This window comes from Sarcophilus harrisii, chromosome 1 (assembly GCF_902635505.1).
Source record: "Sarcophilus harrisii chromosome 1, mSarHar1.11, whole genome shotgun sequence".
NCBI classification, from domain to species: domain Eukaryota; kingdom Metazoa; phylum Chordata; class Mammalia; order Dasyuromorphia; family Dasyuridae; genus Sarcophilus; species Sarcophilus harrisii.
This window is the reverse complement of record NC_045426.1, coordinates 522600098-522623264: the sequence shown is the minus strand read 5'-3', so window position 1 is coordinate 522623264 and position 23167 is coordinate 522600098.

Here is a 23167-nt window from a genome sequence, read left to right as displayed (position 1 = left end):
AACTTGGTTCTTGGATGACACTGGTACAGTATACTTAATAGGTTCTAAAGCAATAAGCACATTTGAAAAAAAGTGAAATTTCACTTTGATAAGTGCCCCACTTAAGTGCATTCAAGTACAGGGCCTCTCTTTTGTTGCCCTTATGAATGCCAAACTCCCATTGATTTCAATAGTAGTTTTAAAAGTAAGGGAAAATTTCATTATGCAAAGAATGTGGAATTAAATCTTTGACTTCTGATCATCAGATGCTTCCTTTTTACTCTTTTCCTTTTACAAAAATAATGTTTAAAATCTTTTGAGTCTATCACCTCTAACCCTTATCTCCCAGAATATATACATGTATACACACATGCACACACACACACGCATGGGTATTTATATGTCTATGTATGTGTCTGTTTATTCTTCAACTAGGTAAAGGATGCCATTAATCTTAAGCACAGTTTGAGCATTGCTTCAGTCAAACTGAGATTTGTTAAATATTTTAATTTTAAAAAGTCAAGGTCTCCCCCTGCATGTAAAGCCATCTCTAGTCTTCCTGATATATATCTTGCTACTGGACCCAGATAGCTCAAGAGAGAGTAAGGCTGGTGAATTTGCACAACACTTCCTCAGTTAAATCCAATTAACTTGCAAGTCATGGGATCACCTTCCCAAAGCTATGGTCATCTTCCAGAAGGAAGGACAACAACAAAAACAAGAAACAAACATAGCCAAATAATTCAAATATGACACTGAAGTATTTGTATATAATCATTAATTCAGATGAGTGAACCACTGACTTTTTCCCTCTAGACAAATACCTGATCTAGGAAGTGTCTTTCATTCTGAATCTAGCTCTCTTAATTTATGACCCATGAAAATGCTTTGCCTGATAATTAGCCACACCATCTTTGGAAGCAGATTCATGATAAAATAATGATTTGGATTCTTTTAATTATAGATCTGGAAGTTAGTAGGCTGAGGCTCTAACAAGATAGTGACAGTGGCTTTCCAAGGATTCCCAAGGTTTATTTTTGACTCAGTTTCTCCACCTGGGACATACAAATTATAACATTTATATATCTCACAGTGGGATGTTGTAAAGGATTAATTACAGGAATTTGGGTTGTTAACAAGCTAGATAATTGCTAAGTAGTATTACAGCTTCTCCCCTGCTTTGCTGGAGGGATAGAGTCAATGATCTAATAGGTCTTTTTCATTTTAACTACAATGATCTTTAAAGTGACTGAACATCTGCCTCACTCTTTTTCTTGATGATAAAGAAGAATGCATCAGTTAGAAGGATAAAAATAGTTGCCTGGTTTTAAGATTGTAATTTAGTGGCAAATATGTTTTTGTTTATATTAGGTATTTTGTGATTTTGTGTTAATTTTCAGATGTCTTTTTTCTTTGTTTTTGTTTTTTTTTTGGTTAAGAATGAGGTTCCTTTTTTCCTGAACTGATCTCCCAATTGAGAGCATTATAGTCCTTTTCCTCTTTTTTGTGGGTATGAAATAATTAATATTCTATCCAATGCAGTTGTGTCATCTTATTTTGTGGAAATGGTAAGGATATGAGAGGAAATAATTTTAATATAAGAACTAAAGGCTTTCACAAAACTTTTGCTTGAGACAAAAGAATGCAGGCACTGAAACATTCAGATCTCAATTGAACATAATTGATCAATTTTTTTGAATCTGTTTCCTCCTCTATTAAAAAAGAGTGGGAGAGACAAAGACAGACAGGAGAGAGAGAGAGAGAGAGAGAGAGAGAGAGAGAGAGCGACAGAGACAGACAGAGACAGAGACAGAGACATTGACAGAGAGAACTGATTTTTTTTAGATCTTTTCCAGACAGGATGTTTCTCTGACTAATGCTTAGAAAAGAAAAAAGAAAAGGCAGTATATCTCTTGTCTATGTTCTAGGAGTTTGTCATGGAAACTCCCTCTAGAATATAAAGATAAAACTTTGATTCTGTAGGAGATTTCAGAGGTTAGCTAGCTCAATACCCTCATCTAACAAGGGGAAGAAGAAAGTAACTTGATTCTGTGCATATGGTTAATGGCAGTAAGGACTATCAATTATAAGAACACCCAGTTCATGCTCAATAAAAAAGCCATTTTTTTTAATAGTTAGAGGAATGATGTTGACATTGAATATAACTATTGCTCCATTATAGCCTTTTCTGTATTTAGCATTCTAAGTCATTGAATTTTTGCTCATTTATTCCTTCAGTAATCTTAATAGAATAATGAAATCTTATACAATTATTTTACCTACATCTAAGATAAAAAATAAATAAATGTAGAATTGAACAATATAGAGATTTCAATAACCTCTAAGAGATTTGAGGTCAATGAATATTGTTGCAAATACTACGTACAGTGCTTTGCAAAGAGGAGGTGTTTAAATATTTGTTGACTGATTAAATACCCTATATTAAGTACAAGAGTTATTTCTTTTAACAGTAAATGTTTCAATAATACCTGTATCTTTCTTTTTTAAAAGATATTTTAAGGCCTTCTTTAGTTCTGGGTTTTGCATTTTAAGGAAGATATAGATAATTTGAAAAGCATACAGAAGAGAGATAACGGGAGGGTAAAGAGACTCAATTCATTTCATATGAATAAATTGAAGGAATGGAGGATATTTGTACTTGAGTAGAGAAGACTTTAGAGTGGAGCTTTATCATCATCATCATCATCATCATCAAACATCATCATCAAAGCATCATCATTATTGTTTTTAATATTTAGAGAGATCCCAATCCCCTAGGGAGAATTAGGAGCAATCTAGGCTCAATATATATATATAATGGAAACACTCTCAACAATTGCATTGTTTGGTTGTTTTTCATTCATGTCTAACTCTTCATTTCCCCATTCATAGTTTTCTTGGCAGAGATACTAGAATGGTTCTTCAGCTTATTTTACAGATAAGGAAACTGAGGCAAACAGGGCTTGCCTTTCCTAGAATTACATAGCTAGTAAACATTTCAGGTTAGATTTGAATATAAGGACATGAGTTTTCCAGATTCCAGGTCTAGCACTATATATGCTGAATCACTGAGATACTCCCTCCTAATAATTAAAGTTGTACAAAAGTTGAGTAAACTAATTTGGATGGTGTTGGCTTATCTAATGTTTGTTCTTTCATTGTTCTTTGTTCTCAAGTTGTCATGACTTGCAAATGAATTAAAGTGAGTAAGGATTGTGCAAAGTCATTAATCTCATTCTTTCCTTGGAACCATCTGGATCCAGTGCCAAGATATAGATCAGGAAAAATAAAAATGGTTCTGAATTCACTGGAAGATCTTGACCTTAGCTAGATGAATATTTCTTAGCTATGGTAAAGAGAGGATTCTTATTTGTATGTGATGAAGGGTGCCAGACCAAGAACTTCCAAGGGTATGACAATCTTCTCAAAGGGGTCTGGTGAAAATTTGTTTAATGTAAAAAAAAAAAAAAAAAAAAAAAAAAGGCTATATATTGTAATTGTAATTACATATATATAATCATAATTATAGTAAATATGTTATACTATTGAATTTAATCTATTTTATTTCTATGTCTATATTAATTATGAACCTTTCATATTCAACAGGGAGGGGAGTGTATGGGTAGATTTACTGAAAGTTAATGGGTCCAGAGAGAGAAAAAAAATGAAATACCTAAAAAAAAAAGATTTCTGATATTCCTTGCAACTCTAAAATTCTGACAAAGTAATGATTTTTGTTACTCTGTATTTTTTCATCATTCAATTATAAAAATTATGGATAGTTGACAAATGGGCTAATGGATGTGACCCATAAATTCAAAGAATGATGGCAAATAAACTAAATGATATAAATACATGTGTCTTTTGGAAGAAAAAGGAACTTTTGTCTTGAGGAAGCATCTCTTTATCTATGGGCCAGACCCACAATATTTCATTTCATAAAATGCTCTATAAGAAATGTCTACAATTTTTGTTTCATCACTCAAATTTATTATTTGTTAGGTGTTAAATTTGATGTTTTCTTTCACATTATTGTAGAAAAAAAATAAAAACCTGAAATGATTGCTGTAGGTTATATTTTTTTTTTTTGTCATGTAGTTGTCAGTAATGCCCTTAATTTGAAGCAATAGGGAAATAAGTACTGTGACAGAATTAACCTCATAGGATTAATATAGACAATAATAATATAGATAATACAAATAACATTATATATAATATGTAACAATATTATATATAGACAACAATCTATTGTCTATATCAGAATGTTTATTTTAATTATTTTTTTTTTCCATAGAATACATTAGGAAATAAATTTTTGCTGCCTTTTTTACCAAAGGGCTGTTCTTTTCCTCATCCTACTCATTCACTTTTGTACCATTTCTAATGGAAATTGTGTGCTTACATACAGGTCTTAGAAACATCATATGTTACTAGACATTGGGTGAAAAGTATTCCTGGATTTTCCACAGCCAAAACAAGGAATAGATGGGCTAGCATTACCTCAGCATAAAGTAGGATTGGATTTACTGATATGTATATAATCCCTACTGAGGATGCAGAAGGTGAAATGAAAAGTAATTGAAGAAAAAAGGACAGGGGAATGTCATAGGATTTGGAGATTTGTTTGAAAAAGAAATATCAACTAATCCAAGACCTTTATTTTATGAAAGAGGAAACTGAAATTCACAGGTAATTAAATATGAGAGGTGGAATTTGAATTCATGACTTTTGACTCCAAATTTACAATTTTTTTGACTAAGACAAAGAAATACTTTTAGAGAAGTGTTTGCCACTTATCCTAGTTTGGTTAAACATGGAATTAATCAATTTAACTAGCCACCCAGTATAGACAGAAATTGTTTGTATCCATGCCCAGGCAAGAACTTAATACAGATAAGTTCTCTATCTTTGGAAAAGCTGATTTTGTTGATTTTCTGGGTTCTGTAAAAACAGAAGAATCAGCAGCTTAAATTCTTGATATCAATTTATGTCACTTGATATAGATGATTTGTCATATTAGTGACTCAGTTTTGAGACAACTCAGCAATAACTATTCTCTGTGACATTTTAATCCTTGTCTTTACCGACAAACCTATCCACTAAGGCAACCCTAGGGAAGATTATTATTATGATAACTTTATTTTGTTCTTTTGTTTGTTTTTTCCCCAAAGGATTATAATTTGCAGTTAATGACTAGAAAATCAATGCCAATTCACAATGTTGCCTCTTTTTTTTTTCTATTATTCTATATTCTTTTTCAGATCCAATTAAATTATTTGCTCATCATGAAGATATGGTCTAAGTGATATGAATAATAAGTCGATCCAGCAGAAGTTTTTAGTGTAATAAGGACCGAACTAATATTTGGCAAATAACTTTAGGTACAGGTAAGGAATAATAGGGAAAAGATAGTAGAATGTTGATTGAGTCCAAATGTAGAGAATAACTTTTTCATATGAACTTTTACATTTAGAACCCCCCATCACAGTTTGGAATGCTTATTCTATGATTTCCATGAGAGGGTATTGAATTTCATTTTCTAATGCAAATTGATCAGGTTTTGTTAGAAATATCCTAAGTACATTCACATATCTACAAGGACTTATCTCCATAGAGAAATAGAGAAATGCCATTCCTTATCAAGGCAGTATCATTTTCTCTGACACTTATGCCTTTAAGTAGATTTCATTCCTCTGTAAGTCTGAAAGACTATATATAATGCAATTGAATGAACAAAATATTATAATTTAGCTACATTAAATGTATGAAAGGATACATTTTATAATTGTACATATTTTTAAAGACAATTTTTTTCTTTTAAGTGGATAGATGTTTACTTTGCCCTAAGTCAAACTATATAAGTCAACAAAAAGAATAAAATCATTTAGGAGGCAGTAATATAGAGGGAGTATAATTTTTAAATATTATTTATATCTCACAAACATTTTGCCAATTATTAGTAGTACAATTACATGTAGTAATAATAACAAAAATAATCAAATAATGATCAATATTCATTCATAATTATGTAGGAAAATTGAGAAATTTACCATTTTTCCTAAATTAGAAGGTATCAATAATGAAATATCAATAAAAGGAATAAATATAATATCATTCACTTAGCTTCAGATGTCAATTTCACACAAAGTGATTGTGATGAAACATTAATTCATTTGAAAAAAAGTATGGTATAGCTGAAAGAGTCTGAGGTTTGGCATTAGAGATCCTAGGTTTCTAAAAGAGTTTGGTGTTTGGAATCAGAGGACCTAGGTTTCACTTATAGCTCTATCATATCATTTACTGCCGATGAGACTTGGAAAACTCACCTACTATTTCTCAGTCTAATTTTTCTTGTTACATAAAGTGACTGAAAGATGGTCTCTTTGGTCCATCTAAGTATTAATATGTGACTTTATGACCTTGGGATTTTAATGGACTTGACACTCAATATTAATCAACCATGTGATAAAGCAAAAAAAAAAAAATTAATGTAATATCATGTAGTTGACTCAAGCTTCTTTTCCCCCTGCCTGAACACAACAATGTGAGACCCAAGTCCTTTCTCCTTCCCTAATTATTTGAGTCAAATATTCCCTGACAGAAGACAAAACTGTCTTCAGGTTTGATTCAATACAACTTTCTTGTCACCTGAAGGCATACAGCAAATAAAATCCAAGTCACATGTAGAATATGCTTCTAAGATTTGGTGAATTTCTGAAGACAATGAGAGTTCTTTACCAAATCCTGACCTAATAATCAGGTATATTTCTATATGGACATGGGAGAGGCCTTGTCCAGAGAAGTTAATTGTCACAGTATCTTTGTGGCATATTCTTACTGTGTTAGGGAAAAAATAAATCTCTTTTTGGTAATTGCTCAATAATTTTCAAGTGCCTAATTTCACCCCAAAACCTGCTGAACCTGAATAAAAAAGTTGTTTTGCATATTTAACCAATATTGAATTGCTTGCTTTCTAGAGGAGAGAGGAGGGAAGGAGATAAATCTGGAACACAACTTTGCAGAAGCAAATGTTGAATACTATGTTTGCATATATTTGAAAAAAAAATTTTAAAAAGCTTTTTTTTTTTTAAAGAGAGATTGCTTGCATGAGAACCCCCTCTGACAGTAGCACAAAGTGTCAAAAATGTATCACATACTAATTATATCCATAGCAGTGTCAATAAAAAGAAACAATATATTTTTTAAAGCCATTCTGTTAAAGATTTTTCTTTTATTTAGGTAATAATTTCATGTTTACTATTTTTACTTAATACTATTTAGAGTAGTATGTTTGGCTTTAGAAAACATATTAAGAATGTGATTTATAAGCTGGAGAGAATGCAAGTAACAATCATAAGAATTTTGAATGGTTTGAAGAACATGAAATATGAAGTAACTAGAGATGCTTAGACTAAAGAAAAGAAGACATGGGAAGTGAATAGCTTTCTTCAAATTATGAAGGAATAACATATGGAAAAGATTAGATCTGAGGCATCAAATTGGTGGATTAGTGGATAAAGTTGGACTTGGAATCAGTGAGAGCCGGGTTCAAATCCTGCTTCAGACTTATCAACTAATGTGATTTTTGGACAAGTTACTTAATTATTTTCAACCTCAGTTTTTTCTTCTCTAAAATGGGGATAATAGTAGCACTTACCTCACAAGGTCATTTTGAGGCTCTTGAGCTGTAAATGTAAAATGAATGTAAAATTCTTGTAAATTTAAAATAATCTATAAATGCTAGCAATTAGCTATTCTTGTTGTTTTTCATACCCCTCCCCTCCACAAAAAAAAAAAAAAAAAAAAAAAAAAAGACACTACTAGGAGCAATTGAAACAGTTGAAAATAAATTCAGCTTTGTTATATATAAAGAGAAACTTGGAACATGAGTTATCCAAAAGTGGAATAAGCTGCCTTGGTGTATCATACATTCCCTGCCAGAATATAGAAGATAAATGTGGGTTATATTACAGAAGATATTATTGTTGAGATATTGGTTGGACTGGATAACTTTTCCAGTTCTTTCAAATTTTGAGGTTCCGTTTTTCTACAAAGAATTGTCATAATCTATAATAATGTAAAATAACCTTCTGTTATATATTATTTCTTATAATTATCAACTTAGTGATTCAATTCTATTAATGTTTGATAAACATTCAATTTGTTTAATATATAATATCAATAAAATATAATAACAAGTCCCAAGATCTGAAGTTGAAAAGTGACAAGTTCTGCTTTAAAGATTTTTGTTATCTCTTAGGACATTTCAATATGTTCAAAAGAAAACAAAATTTAAGGCATAATATGGTAGGAAAAAAGGAGTTATTCATTGTGTTCTGTTTTTTTTTTTTTTTTTTTGATGAGAGAAACAGTACTTTTAGATGGAGGTATAGGATAGAAATAAAAGATAGATGCTAGGAGGAAAGCAGGGTAATTATCAGTGAAGTAGAGCAGGGCTGCAAATGACTTAATTTTTTTTTTTTTTTTTTAGGCAGAGTCAAAGAGGAATTCTATTCCACCCATGGAAAGCAGTTTACAGAACTAAATTGATACAACCAAAAGGTCTGTGAAGGCATGGCCAGACAGGTAGGAGATCCAAAAGAGAATAACATTACAGAACTTAGGGAAGCAGAGAAAGGCACAACAAATGTTATATCATGGGACCAAGTATAAAATTTTTATTATAATGCTACTTCTAATAACCCAGTCTCAGTCCCATTGTCTTCTTCCCTGAACTTGTTTTTGTTAGGGGTAAGAAGTACTTTCCTTTTCTTTCTTGGAGCCTTGTGTTGTGATATTGTTTTAAAGTCTCTTGGGATTTTAGCCTGTCTGGGAACTAATCAATAGTATTGTAAGACAGAACAGAATTTACAATGTAGGTGTATATATAGGCTTATTTTTAAAATGCTTTAGTGAATGATTGTTTCATGCTAGATTTGATAAATTTGTTTTAAATGAGTTGACTTGATTGCATATTTATTTTCAGTTGCTTTTACATCTCAATATTAGACAGAAAATAGATATTCAGTAATATTGTTTATTGCTTTAATATTACATCCGGGAACCCTGAAATGACAATAAGCATATGGTTAGAATATTCAACATCAGTTTAGTGGCAACAATTCATTAAAACAATGAACTAGGCCTACTAGTCTTCAACAATAGTTCATTCACACTAGAACAAAATTTCATAATTAATTTTTTTCATGCCAAATATGAATAGTATGTAAATCAATAAAGGATAGAGCCACAGGCTAACTCATTTATACATTCCTTCTATTTACTTAGTTTGCTTTATATACAAAAAGCATTACTGCTGATCTGCATATTTAATACAATATTATTGGGTTTTATCATTGCTAACTGAATTGAAAACTATTTTCAAAATAAAAACAAGCTGTCTCCCAGTTTAATATTATGTCCAAATCAATTTACATGAGGAAAAAGGATTTTTTTTGTAAGCAAAGTTTTGGATACTGGGAAAGCATTTTAGTTCCTTAACATGTAATACATAGCATACCTCTTTTCATTAAAAACAAACAAACAAACAAACAAAAAAGCTATACATATAGGTGAATATTGCATGAGCATTTAACAGGCTTTAAAAAATTAAATGTAAATCAAATAATATTTTGAAAATATAATATCCCAGATACCCACAGCACAATGAGAAACTTAACACAAAGATCATCCAAAGGGACTCATCCACAGTTCTAACACAGTATAACACTGATGTCTACTGGTGCTATCAATATTTTACTCCCCAGTGGCTTTGAAGCCTTTGCCTTTTCTATAGTATGTTCCCTAGGTCTACTTCTCACTGGGCATGACATCTCTGTTGAGTACTCTAATCCATTTAACTCACTAAGCTTGCTTTCACTAGATTCAGTGAATTTGGTGCTTGACTGGGCTTGCGATGTACAGGATCTTCATAATGAGTTGTTACAGGTTTTGATATCTTGGATGGGTTTTCTCCTTGCTCAATTAACATAAGAATGCAGTGGATCTTCCTGATAGAGGAAACTGATAGCTCTTTAGTTGGTCATGAAAACTGGTTTTAAAAAAGCCAGACAGATTGACTTTAAGTCTTTTCTTTTTTAATTTTTTAATTTTTTTCTTTTTTAATCTCTCTCTAAAAATCAAAGCTATTTCAAATAATTATACAACTTGTGTTTACTCACTATCACCCATTTCAAGATCCTCTCTGATTTAGTAGCAAATGAATTAGACCTAGGAAACCTAAAGAGGGAAGGTCAGTGTTTTCCACATATCTAGCCCACAATCATTTGTCTATAATCCTTTTCCTTTAGCTTGCTTTCTTTGGCTTATATCCATAATACAAAGTAAGCCTTCAATTTACATATGTATACGTGTGTATAATGTATATACACATTTGTATTGTGCATATATATAATATATACACATATGTGTATATGCATATATAAATATAGACACACAGAAACATACTGACTTTACAAATGATCTTTGATCTTGATTTGAATATTCCTTACAATGATGGAGAGTATAATCCATCTATGTTAGATAATACCATTTGACTTTTGTTCTTAGGCTTCCATGAATTCACCATATTAGTCCCATCCAAGTTACTAGGGAGAGAGAGAAAGAGGGAGAGAGGAAAAAAAGAAGGAAAGAAGCAAAGAAGAAAGGAAAAAAGAAAGAAAAAAATGAATGAGAAAATACACACAAAATCATACCCTTTAATTTCTGTCTACCAGTTTTTCTACTGACATTTTCAAACTTGAAAAATCAATCAGTAGAGACTTCTAGATCACACAAGCAACAAGATAGCAGACAAGATTTTTTTGGATCCCAAAAATCTTTAATACTTATCTAAAATAGAAATTATGCACCGGAAATACAGCAATTTCATCCGTTTTCATAATCTATGACACTCAGAATACAAAAAGAGTTTCAAAAACATAATAATTGAGGCTCATTGACCCTGAGTTTACTCAGCAGTACTCCAAGCCACACTAATAAACCCAAGGACATAAGACAGAGCTATCAAAAAATACATAAATTAATGTTAGTTATGCTGTGTTCCCAAAAATAAAACTATTCTTGCACCATTCACCATTCCATTTTTCTGGTGCCAGAGAGAATCCCTCCCTCAAATCTAGATTGTAGGAGTATATTTGGGCCTTGATAGCCAGCTTAGTCACAGGACTTAAGGAACACAAGTCTCCTGGGGGCCACAATCCAGAAACAACCAATAGGAAAAACTGACCAAATTGCTGATTCCTGTAGGCTCTTACTTTTTGATGGCAAGTGAGAGAGCTAAGGTGTGAAGACTGTGTATTTTAAAATCAGCAGGAGTCAGGAACTCAGGTTAGGGGAAAATCTTCAATCTTTTATTCTCAGTAGAGAAGAAGAAAGATCAGAGGTAGAAGGGAATCGGCAATAGCAATGTGTGTAGCTGAGTCAAGAAGCTAGTCAGACCAGAAGCCAAGAGACCAGCAGCCACCAGAACCGAACCCAGTCAGCAATCTCTCTCTGCCTCTCTTCCTCTCTCACTGCCTTCACCCACCAAAATCGTCATTTCCTATACAACACATCAAACTTGCACAGAGAGTGGGCGGGGGCCATTCTTTCTCCAAGCATATATATTAATAAGAGTATAATCCAATTACTATTTAGCCTCATGTGCTTGGGACCTCAATGCATCAATTCAAGCCTCAGCCCATTACACTAAGTAAAAGAGGGAATAGGACAGGTCAACAGCATAGAATTCCCTGTGTTTGGGGAACTAAGCAGTACTCTTTCAAGCCTAGAATAAAAAGCAAGCATTTAGCTAGATCAATTTCTGGCTTCCAAAAGTCAATTAGAACAGAAACTAGGCTTCTGAACTATGAATTATTATCCTGTATGAGAAGAACCTGAGATGCTTTGAGACCCAGCTTCCAAGGAAGAGAGAGTATGGAAGTGAATGATAAGAAAAATAAGTGTGTATGGTGAAGGAAAGGGGAAAGAGTAAAAGTACCAAAGATTTCAAGAAAAACAAAAAAATCTTAAAATATGAACAGATAAAACATGAAAAACAGTAACAACAAAAGGTGCCCTCCATATCTAGCTAGTAAACAAGTTCAGACTTCTATGAATAAATATTGCTAAAGAAGAGGAAATGATGCAATATTTGATGAGACCCCATAGAATTTGAGAACAATGAGGAAGTACAATATACTATTCCTGTATAGTCTAAAAAAAGAAATGAGAATTATGAGGGCAAAATTTATGTCCTTTTAAGCAAAGATAATGAGCAGAATTTAAAAACAAAACCAAAAACTCAACCTACTAATTTTCAGTGGTAAATCCTGACACACACACACACACACACACACAAAATATATTAAACACAAAATTTTTATGTCCACATTTTCACAATTATCATGCTGTTCAATAAAAATCAAATCAAAAAGGGAAAAAATGAGAAAGAAAACAAAAAATTCAAGTGAACAAAAGTGAAAACACTATGTTATGATCCACATCCAGTCCTCATTGTCCTTTCTCTAGGTGCAGATGGTTCTCTTTATCACAAGACCACTGGAATTGACCTGAATCATTTTGTAGTTGAAAAGAGCCACAAAGGACCAGAAGCCTCATAGAAAATACTATAAAATAAAACAAAACAAAAAAATTTAAGATCACAATAAAAAAATTCATAGAATAGAATCATCCAGAATTTCTTTCCAAACATAGAAAATAAAATTCAAATTTAAAGAATTCAGATTGCCTCCATTATGATCTTAAATATGAATGCATGTATCAAAGAATTAAATAAAGTGAAAAAAAATGAAAGATTGGAATAGAAAACAAAACCCTACAATGTGTATACATGAGAAATATATATTTAAAAAAAAACGTATATATAAAGGAAAACTGAGGAGATGGGGAAAAATTACTATACATCAGATGAATCAAAAAAAATGTGAGTTGTCATCATGTTGTAAGTTTATAAATGTTTTACTTGTTGTTCAAAGGTTTCTATTTCAGAGTTTTCAGTATCTTGTTCAAATTTTCTGTTTTATGATTACTTTTCTTCTTTCCCTGGGATGACTCACTGGGAGGCAGTGGGGAAAGGAGAAAGAAGGGGGGAATCAAGGTAAGGAATTTTTTTAAAAAGCATCAGTAAAAAAATTAAAAACAAAAAAACAATAAAAAAGATACATATTGATTAATTTGAAAGTGATTTCAGGAGTGAAATTAATAGCAAGGTGGGATTAGGAAAAGCCTTCTTTAGAAGGTAGAATTTCAGTTATATTTTTTAGGAATACAGAAAAACTACAAAATAAAAATAATTAAGTAAAGTATTTATGGGGAACAGTTAGAACAAAGACATGGAAACAATAGATGGTAAGTGATAATTCTAATAAAAGTATTCTGGTCATTTTTGCTAAAAGCAAAAATTGTGTATGACTTACTTTTTATAGCTTTTTATTTACAAGATATATGCATTGGTTAAGTTTTCAGCATTAACCCTTGCAAAACCTTCTGTTCCAACTTTTCCCCTCTTTCCCTCCACCTTCTCCCCCAATAGGCAGGTAGACCAATACATATTAAATATGTCATAGTATATGTTATATATAATATATGTATACATATCCATATAGTTATTTTGCTCCATAAGAAGAATCAGACTTTGAAATAAGGTAAAATTAACCTGAGAAGGAAATCAAAAATGCAAGCAGATAAAAACAGAGGGGTTGGAAATGCTATGTAGTGGTTCACACTCATTTTCCCAGAGTTCTTTTGTTGGGTGTAGCTGGTTCTATTCATTACTGAACAAATGGAACTGATTTGGTTCATCTTATTGTTGAAGAGAGCCATGTTCAACAGTGTTGATCATCATATAGTATTGTTGTTGAAGTATATAATGATTTCTTTGTCCTGCTCATTTCATTCAGCATCAGTTCATGTAAGTCTCTCCAGGTCTTTCTGAAATCTTCTTGCTGGTCATTTCTTATAGAACAATAATATTCCATAACATTCATATACCACAATTTACCCAACCATTCTCCAATCCATTCAATATCCAGTTTCTAGCCACTACAAAAAGAGCTGCCACAAACATTTTTGCACATATGGGTCCTTTTCCCTCCTTTAAGATCTCTTTGGGATATAAGCCCAGTAGAAACACTGCTGGATCAAAGGGTATCCACAGTTTGATAACTTTTTGAGCATAGTTCCAAATTGCTCTTCAGAATGGCTGGATGTATCCACAACTCCACCAACAATGTATCATTGTCCATTTGCCCACATCCCTCCAACATTCAGTATTATCTTTTCCTGTCATCCTAGCCAATCTGAGAGGTGTGTAGTAGTATCTCAGAGTTGTTTTAATTTGCATTTCTCTGATTAATAATGGCTTGGAGCATCTTTTCATATGACTAGATATAGTTTCAGTTTCTTCATCTGAAAATTGTCTATTCATATCCTTTGACCATTTATCAATTGGAGAATGGCTTGATTTCTCATAAATTAGAGTCAGTTCTCTATATATTTTGTATATAAGGCTTTTATCAGAACCTTTGACTGTAAAAATGTTTTCCCGGTTTATTTTTTTCCCTGCTAATCTTGCCTGCATTAGTTTTATTTGTACAAAAGCTTTTCAATTTGATATAATCAAAAATTTTCTATTTTGTGATCAATAATGATCTCTAGTTCTTCTTTGGTTGCAAATTCCTTCCTCCTCCACAGGTCTGAGAGGTAAACTATCCTATGGCCTTTTAATTTATTTTTAATCTCATTCTTTATGCCTAGCTCATGAACCTATTTTGACCTTATCTTGGTGTATAATGTTAAGTGTAGGTCAATACCTAGTTTCTGCCATACTAGTTTCCAATTTTCCCAGCAATTTTTGTCAAACAGTGAGTTCTTATCCCAAAAGCTGGGGTCTTTGGGTTTGTCAAACGCTAGAGTATTAAAGTTATTGACTGTTTTGTTCTTTGAACCTAACCTACTCGACTGATCCAACTATTCTATTTCTTAGCCAATACCAAATGGTTTTGGTGACTGCTGCTTTATAATATAGTTTTAGATCTGATACAGCTAGGCCACCTCCATTTGATTTTTCTTTCATTATTTCCCTTGAAAATATGATACTTTTGTGTTTATCTTTCATTATTGACATTTCTTCCATCACTTTCTTCTATCTAGATAATCAATAAAATAGAAGGTATAGATTCTCACACTGAAAATTTAACGATAAGCTATTGAATAAGGCAGTATATCTGGATGGTAGATTCTGTAGAGGCAAGAAGAGTGTAACAAATAGAAAGCTAAGAAAGAATAAGATTGTAAAATCTTTAAATGCAACCTGTATTTTATGTTAAATTGTGAAAGTAATAGAGACTCAGTAGATTTGTTGAGGAAGAGAGTGACAGAGAAAGAAAAAAAATTACTTTAGCAAATCACTTTGATAGTAGATTGGAAAATAGACTGCAGTGAGGAGAGACTTGAGTTAGGTCAAACAAGCATAAGCTTATGGTAATAGTATAGATAGAGGAGATTAGAGTATGGTAGACTAATGACTATGAAGTGGGCATAGATTCTATGACAATAGAAACTACAAGATTTGGCAAACAATTGAATATGTGGCCTGAGTTAAAGTGAGAAACAAAGGATGACACTGATATCCTAGGTCTAAGTGATTGAAATGAGTGGATGATAGTAGGAAAGTTAGAAACAGGAGTGGGTTTGGGGAACAGATAAAGAGTTTTGTTTTGAACATTTTTAGTTTTAGATACCAACAGGACATTCAGTATCCCTAAGGAATAAACAGAGAAAGAAGACAGTTCAGGTTAGGGCCTTGGGAAGATCTGCATTTAGTTTGAATTACATGGATAAAAATCCAACCAAAGAGACTGAGGAAGATTTTTTTTTTAAAACAATGTTAAAAAACAAATTTATGGAAGGGAAAATATTAAGAGGAAGGTAATCAATAGTATTAGATAGCTCAAATAAATCAAGTAGGATGAGGATTGAGGAAAGGCCATTAGATATGACAATTAAGAGATTATTAGTAATTTTGGAGAGGGCACATTCAGTTGAATGATGAGATTAAAAGTAGATTGCAGAGGTTTTAGAAAATACAGAGATGAGAATAACTGAGGGTAGTTGGAAATAATGATCTGATCAAGTAGAGGGTTTTTCTGTCTGTTTCTATTTCTTTTGTTTTTAGGATGGAGAACACATGGAAATATTTTTAAGCAGCATTGAAGAGATAGGGAGATAGGAAGATATTAAGTGAGAGTGATAAGTGAGAAAGTGAGAAAGATAAAGGGTTCAATTTGCTTGAAATAAAAGAAAAAGTGAAATCAAGGAGATTTAAAAAGAGACATTTTTGCATGCAAAGCCACCTTTTCATCTTGAGATAGGACTGTACATAGAGATAGTAAACCAAGATTTCTGAGTGATATGAGATTTTTTTTAAATAGAGTTAAATTGAAAGCTTTATTGAAAGGCTTTTGTTTTTCAGTTGGAGATAAGATGTTCATTTTGGGTGGAGGAAAGAAGGAATATGATGCTATGGTAGAAATGAGAAGGGTTTTGATAACCTTTATGTAGAGTTGGATAGAAAGTAGACAAGAGAAAAGCAAGAATTGCTGTGCAGTGTAGAAAACTCATTTCAGATTAAATAAGAAAACTGTAATAGATCCAATAAGTATTATTTTCTGATTGTCTCTTGCTTCTTAAAGCAACATGCCCATAGGAATGAAAGAGACAGATATTGGATTTAATCCAGAAATGAAATTTGACAGGACACAATAGTGACTGGACAAGGGGACATCATATTCAGAAAAATAGACTAATGTAGAGTTGAACTGGTTCACTGAGGGAATGAGATATGATAGAGAGGAAATTGTATACTTTCCATCAGAGGAGTAATGTCCTGAAAGTAAGAGGTAAGGAATCGAGATTATAATGAATAAAAGGTTATTGTAAAGTTTAAGAAAAGACTGGACAATTTAGATCAGATAAAACATTTGACATTCATGAGCATGGAAGTAAAGTACCTGTGGTGAGGATAAGATCAAGAATATGACCATTTCTTTGTTGTCATCTGAGGCAAAGTAGAAGAATAGTTCATGAGAATTGAAAGAATTGAGTTAAGGTATTGGAGGAAGTATAACTATATGTTTTGATGTCCCATAGCATGAGGATAGGAGTTGGAGTGGAATGAATGAGCAAGGCACTAAATTCATTGAAAAAGAAAGGAGAATGTTTTAGATGGGGAACATGAGGAGAGGATAGAATTAGATAATGGCTAGCAGGATTTATATTGGAGCGTAGTTTGGATAGCATGAACTTTAACAGAGGAATAGTTGTTGAATGATAATGTTGGAATAGAGTTAAATTTAACCTGTGTTGGCAATAAAAAGGTGGACATAGTAGCTAAGATAGCAAAAGTGTCAGAAGATAGGAGTGAGAAAGTAAAGCTTGTTAATTATATAACAGATTTTCCAAAGACCATAGTAGAAGGAGTAGACAGTTTGGAATAGTACATTGAAGTCTTAGATTGAAATGAATGAGAAGAAGGGAGTGGACAATGAGAACACTGTTTAAACATGTTTAGGGCATGTTCAGAATCACTGGAATGTGGTATATATGGAAGGGAGAAATATAAACTACCCATGAAGGAATATAGTCAGGCAGAATATCAGTGGTTAGAGAGAGATCTGAAGAAGAAATAAAATGCAACACAACACATATACACTCACATACTAATCCTCCGTAGTAAGAATATATATATATATATATATATATATATATGTATATATATATACATATATATATATATATTTTTAGGAATGCTTATACTTCAATCTAAATTTCTTCAAAATGATACTATTGTAGAAATGCTGATACAAACTTATCTCTAAATATTTTTCCTTTCAGAAACCTCTCACATCTTCATGTATGCAATCTGAAACACACTATTTCCCACCAATTATTCAATTTGTAAAACAGTTACATAATATTAATTAATCTCATGAAGTTAGGTTTGGGTTTATTCTATTTGAATATATAAACATAAATATAGATATAGATATATAAAAAACCACAATTTTTTTTCAGTTGGAACAAAAATAATGGCTACCAGATTAACTCTTCTTTTGTCAGTTCCTTCTACCCTTTCAGATTATTGCTCTAGGTTATGAATAGTCATGTCTAGGAAGACTTTTGGATTCAAAAATATACTGTTGTTAATGCTGCTTTTCCTAGAGAGGTTTTTTATTAGCATGAGTCAATGATAATGCTAAGGTGGCTGTAAATTTTTCCATGTCATTATAATAGTACTTTAATTTCTCTTTGGAGAGGAAAAAAAAATCAGAGATTTGATATTTAGAGCAGAAAGAGGATGAAAAAATGAATTCACACTTCTATCCCTGACTTTTTAGATAAGGAAAATGAAATTATCAGAGTTTAGGTGAATAGCCAGAACTCATAGAGGCAGTCTGACAGAGAAGATTCAGATCCAAATCTACTATTCTTTCCTTTATAATATTTTGCATTATCTATTATAGAAAAATCTTGATTACCTAGTAAATTCCATATAGTCTTCAATGGTTCCACAGTATGAAATCATTAACAGTTTTGGCAATAGGAAGGCAAAAGTAATATTGATGCATCTGGTGACTTGAAACTAGATCTTATCTGACTTCCATCATGTACTTTTTTCCCATCTCTAAGTATCTAGCTGCCCCCATAGTTTATTTTTTTTGTAATTATAGCTTTATATTTTTCAAAATATATGCAGAGATGGTTTTCAGTATTCACCCATGCAATTTTTCTCCCTCTCTCCTCATCTTTCCCCTTCCCTAGACAGCAAACAATCCAATATAGACTAAACATGAGCAGTTTTTCTAAACATATTTCCACATTTATCATGTTGTACGAGAAAAATAAGATCAAAAAGGAAAAAAATTGAAAAAGAAAAAAAATTAAGTAAGCAAACAACAACAAAGATGAAAATGCTATGTTATGATCCACATTCAGTCCCCGCCATAGTTTAAAAGAGAGAGAGTTCCTGATACAATTCATCTTCCTGTTGCCAATATTGTTGATTGATTTTTGAAATTGACTTTTGATATACTGCTACCTTTGAAGATTAAATTTATGGAAGAAAAGCAACAGCAAAAGATTTATTTAACTTTGTTTCATGGTCCAAATATATTTCATAGACATGCTGGCTTTTATCTCACATTTACTAAGATAATAGAAACAACAAATTACTTATTAGTCTTGAGAAAAATTGCATTACTTTTCTGTGAGAAATGTTTTAGTTATTTCCTTTGCCAAAAAAAAAAAACAGATTTATTAGCCACCCTCAATACTAAGATGTGCCCAGATATAGTATTTTTAGTGTAACTTTAGCTTAATTATTTTTAAATGGCCTTGGTTGATCAAATTTAGAATCATGTAGGCTTCTTAATAGGTGGGTGAATATTTGGCTTTTAATAGCATAAGTTCTCTAGCCATATGCTACAAGTACTTTGGATTCACCACCCTTTCATATCTGTGGTTACTAGCTCTGGAGGGATTTATTTGGTAATTGCCAGTTTAACAGCTGAAAACCTGATCCTCTAATATGACATTAAATATTGTTATGTTGAACAAAAAAGAGAGGGTGGTAAAATCACAGAATGTCAGATCTATAAAAGATCATATATTTTCTAAATTTTAGCAAATTTTCCCCTGTGTTGATCCCAAATTTGGATCTGCATCATCATGGACCCATTTATTGTTCTTAATTCTGCCTTCTGGAACCAATTAGAATGTATTTTATTTTTTTTTAAATTATACTTTACAGATATTTGAAGACATAGTATATTCTCTTCTTCTGGATAAATATCAACCAGTTAAATACATATAGTTTTTTAAAAAAAACAAAACACCAATACCTTTCCTGATGGGATTTAGAAAAGTACTATTTAGAGGTAAATAGGTATTGTAATGGATAGATCCCTGGACCTGGAGTAAAGGAGATCCAAGTTCAAATATGGTTTCAGACACTTACCAGCCATCTGCCATTATCTTTTCCTTTACTTCTGTCACACATAATGTACTGGCTCTTCTCTTTGACAAGACCAAGTCTTCTACATGGACAATTTATCCCATCCTATCCTCTCTCCTCCAGCAAAAAGGATTCTCCATCAACCCCACTTTCTCACTTATCTTTAGTCTCTCCCTGTGTCTTGGACTTTTTCTTATTGCCTACAAACTTACCTGTATCTCCCCGAATTCCCCAAATCCTTGTTTGATCCATTCATCATTATTCCCTGATAATTATCATTCCATGTTTCTATTCCCTTTTGTGGTTAAACTTCTGGAGAAAGTCATTTATTATAGATGCTTCCACTTCCTCTCCTTTTACTTTTTAAAAAATTTCTGTGGTCTGGTTTCCAGTCTTATCATTCAACCAAAACTGCTCTCTCTCTAAAGCTTTCATCGTTTTTGACCTCTTTACACCAATTGACACTGTCCACTCCTTGATAACTCTCTTTACTTTTTTCAAGTCTCCTTTCTTCCCTGGTTCTTCTCCTAGCTATCAAATTACTTAGTCTCCTTTCCTGTATGTTCATATAGATCATGCCCAATAACTGTGGGTATCCCACAGAATTCTGAACTGCAATCTCTTTTCCCTCTCTACTATTTCATTTGATGACCTTATAAACTGCCATGGATTTAATTATAATCTTGATTCCAATGATTCTCAAATACACTTATCTAGCACTAATCTCCATTAATTTTGTATTTCATGTCTTTAATTGCCTATTGCTCATTTTGAATTGAATATAGACATCCAAAACTCAATGTGTTCAAAACTGATGTCATTATTTTCCTCCCTTGCCCAAGCCCTCTCTGATTATAATTTTTTTTTTTTTAGTATTGTCAAGGATACCACCATTGTCCCAGACAACAAGTCTTGACACTTGTGTCATCTTTAAATCCCTATTCTCTCTAACCCTCCTCCCACTATAATTCAATTAATTCACATTTATTAAACACTTATCATATTCCAGGTGTGATGTTAAGCAATGGGGATACAGATAAGAACAAAAGAAAGACAGCTCCTGCCCTCAAAGAACTTAAAATCTAACGAAGGTACACAACACACAAAAGGAAGCTAAAAAAGGGAGTGAAGAGGAACACCAGGGAGAAACCAACTTGGGGTATGTTGTTTTATGGTCTTAACAAATCAGAGCTGCTAAAAGAGTGGAGAATTATCCGGAACATTCTAAAAGTTCAGAACTTTATGTAATCTGTTGCCAAGGCCTAGAGATTTGACTCTATATAGAAATAAATATGGTTGAACAAGTTGTAGCATATGATTGTGATGGGATACCACTGTGCTACAAGAAATGATGAATAGAATGATTTCAAAAGAAAAACAAGACAAAACAAAACAACAACAACAACAGTCTTTATGACCTTTTTGAACTAATGCAAAGTAAATGGAAAAGAACCAAAAGATCATTGTGTATAGTAAGAGCATTATTGTAATTATGATCAGTTATGAAAGACTTAGCTACTTTAATCAATAAAAACTACCACATCAGTTCCAAAAAAACTCATGATGAAAACATCCTATACTTCCAGAGAGAACTGATAAAAACACTGAGTTAAAAAAAAAAAAAAGAATAATTTTCAAACTTTTTTTTTGGAGACATGGCTAATATAGAATTTTTTTCTGCATGACTTCACATGCATAACTGATATGTTGTTGAAGGGATGGGAGGAAGAGAGAAAATCTAGAATTCAAAATCTAAAACAACAAGAATGTTAATAAATATATATATATATATATATATATATATATTTTTTTTTTTTTAATGAGAGTGATGCTTGTGTGTAAGGCAGAGACAGCTTATTACTCTGAAGATTTTTTTTCCCTAGCATTGATAACAAAAGCCATTGTTACAAAATTCTGTGGTGTGGTCCAAGTTACAATAAAATGTAACTGAAAAATATTCTATTTGAGTTTTACCCTACTGCTCTGGAGGGTCCTCACAATATGGTTTGTAGAGCATGGTGTAGTACATGGTAACAACAATACTCCCAAGGGCTGATCCAGATTAAAATGTCGTTAGAATATATTTAACAAAATAAGTAAAAAATATATTAAAACATTGATAATATTAATTTGTGTTTTTCTGTGGTACAGAAGGTTTCCTTATGCAGGATTTAATGACCCAAGACACAGGTAGGAATTCAATCTGTGCCCTGGAGGCCAATTCAGTTTCCCATGATCTTTAAGTCTGTTATCCATGTTATTCTGAGTTATTCAAGGCTCTGATACTTTCTGGGGTAGGGATTGTATATTTTACATTCAGAAGCTTTCCTCTTTATATTTCTATGTCTCTTTTAGCTTAGACAGACCATTACCTAACATATGTTAACTGAGAAAGTCCTTTGGATATGGCTATTAGGATGCCAGTGGTGATCTTTAAAAGACACAATAAAGAACCTGGCAAAAAAATAAAAAAATGTTTTTAAGATTGTGATTCTAGAAAGATTTTGGATTCTGGAAAGGATTCAAAGGTCAGATAATTCAAAGCATTTTATTATAGATGAGGAAATGAAAGAGCAAGGAAAATAAACAACTTGTCTAAGATTATGAAAGGAGTAATTATCAGATGAACTGTTTAAATTCAAAACCTCTTGACTCCAGTTTCTGGACTTTTTCCATTGTGTCACACTTTATGATAAACTAAGAGAAATCAGGGGAGTAGGTGATATACCTAATTTTTTTAATAGGTGGAGAAAAAGCAATCATTATAGAGGGAAGTGTTGAGGATGCATGAAAGAGAATAATTGTTGAGGCAAACCCCAAATGAAGACTCATGGGGTTGAAATTAAGAGTGAAGGGATCCTTTGACCAGCATGGAGTAGGGATATTTTCCCCCTTTAAACAAGAAGAAGCAGAGAGTGTGATTGACAATGCAACACTGTTGGATAATTAAATAATTGGATAATTGGGTGACAGTGTGGAAAAATTTAAGATTAGGTTTAGGAATGGAGAAGGACTTTCTTCAAATGATTTCCATTTTCTCAATGAAGTAGGAGGGCAAATTATTTTCTGCTAAGTGGTTGATAGAGAGAAACTAGAGGAGTTCATTTGAAATTGCCACTATGTCTCCTCTGTCAAAAGATTCAGGACATGAAA